This window comes from Octopus bimaculoides, unplaced genomic scaffold (assembly GCF_001194135.2).
Source record: "Octopus bimaculoides isolate UCB-OBI-ISO-001 unplaced genomic scaffold, ASM119413v2 Scaffold_297680, whole genome shotgun sequence".
Taxonomy (NCBI): Eukaryota; Metazoa; Mollusca; class Cephalopoda; order Octopoda; family Octopodidae; genus Octopus; species Octopus bimaculoides.
The window spans coordinates 17,866-19,415 of record NW_026410919.1 but is presented as its reverse complement, the minus strand read 5'-3'; the positions used below and the strand labels follow the sequence as shown (position 1 = coordinate 19,415).

Sequence of the window (1,550 nt, the reverse complement as noted above, 5' to 3'; positions counted from 1 at the left end):
TACAGCTGTTTCGTCATCATGTCATTTTAGCAGCTAGGTGGTTTAAGCTGTCATCATTGTATGATTTTAGCAACTAGCTGGATACAGCTGTTTCGTCATCATGTCATTTTAGCAGCTAGGTGGTTTAAGCTGTCATCATTGTATGATTTTAGCAACTAGCTGGATACAGCTGTTTCGTCATGTCATTTTAGCAGCTAGGTGGTTTAAGCTGTCATCATTGTATGATTTTAGCAACTAGCTGGATACAGCTGTTTCGTCATCGTGTCATTTTAGCAGCTAGGTGGTTTAAGCTGTCATCATTGTATGATTTTAGTAGCTAGCTGGTTTTAGATGTGTTGTCATTGGAGCATTTTGCTGAAAATCAAATGGTTACATAAAGGACTTGTAAACAGTCCACTCTGTTATAAGGAGCACAAACAACAAAACTTGGATTTCTACTTCACAGTTTAAAAATGGTCCATTTGCCTATCCATCTAACTGTCTCATTTCTCTCTATTTTTTTGTCTATCTATCTATCTATCTATCTATCGACTTACCTATCTATTTATCCATTTGTCTGTCTGTGTGTCCGTCTATCGAACTACCTGCCTGTCCTTTTAATCACTCTCAGTCTCACCTGTTCAAATTACAAGATATGATGCTGATACAAGAGAAACCATGAGAAAAATCAAGATCATAGATAAAAAAAATTGGAAGGATGAATAAAAATGGAAAAAGAAAAGAGAAAGAATATAAGAATTATGTCCCCTGTGACTGTAAAGCCACCATTAAGCTCGTTGTTGTAGAATAATTCAATGGAGAGGCATCCAAAGTTAGCCAAAAGAAATTCGTCCATATGTTTGCATTCACTGAAAATTTCAGATCTGAAACTCAGTAACATAGTGGAATTCTTAATTTTAAAATGAATATGCAATTTTTCGGCTATACATAATTTGCATCTCTTAGATCCATTAATATAGATGCATACATATCTATATACATATATGCGTTGTTGTTGTTCTTGTTGTAAGTCATGTTTATTGTTCTTGTGGTTGTTTTTATTGTTGTTAATTTTACTGAGTTTTTTTTTGTCTTTTTTTTCATCTTCCTCATCTGTCAGAGTTCAACTTGAGGTCACCAACAAAACAGTACCATGTCATGGACTCATCACATAGATCAAATGGTAAGGAACTATTTCTATTATAATCATTATTATTAACATCACCATCAACATTATAATTATTATTATTATTTGCTTTTGGATTTTTCTTCTGAGTTCAAATCCCACCGAGGTTGACTTTGCCTTTCATCCTTTCAGGGTCAATAAATTAAGTACCAGTTACGTACTGAGGTCAATGTAATCGAATAGCTCCCTCTCCTAAAATTTTAGGCCTTGCTTCCATGGTAGAAAGGATTATCATTATTATTATCATCATTAGGAAGGTGAGTTGGCAGAATCATTAGCACGTGAGGTGAAATGCTACGTTCTGAGTTCAAATTCTGCCGTGGTCATCTTTGCCTTTCATACTTTCAGAGTGGATAAAAATAAGTACCAGTGATACACTGGGCTC

The 1,550-nt window shown here is 34.8% G+C and overlaps 1 long non-coding RNA gene across 1 annotated transcript in view; it reads left to right on the top strand.

Moving 5' to 3' along the window:
- Positions 1-1,078: 1,078 nt before the first annotated feature.
- The window catches only part of LOC106883378 (uncharacterized), a 6,065-nt gene continuing 5,593 nt past the window's right edge, over positions 1,079-1,550 (top strand). Inside the window, exon 1 of the long non-coding RNA XR_001411123.1 lies at positions 1,079-1,162. This is a non-coding gene — a long non-coding RNA (uncharacterized LOC106883378). The remainder of the gene's footprint in view (positions 1,163-1,550) is intronic.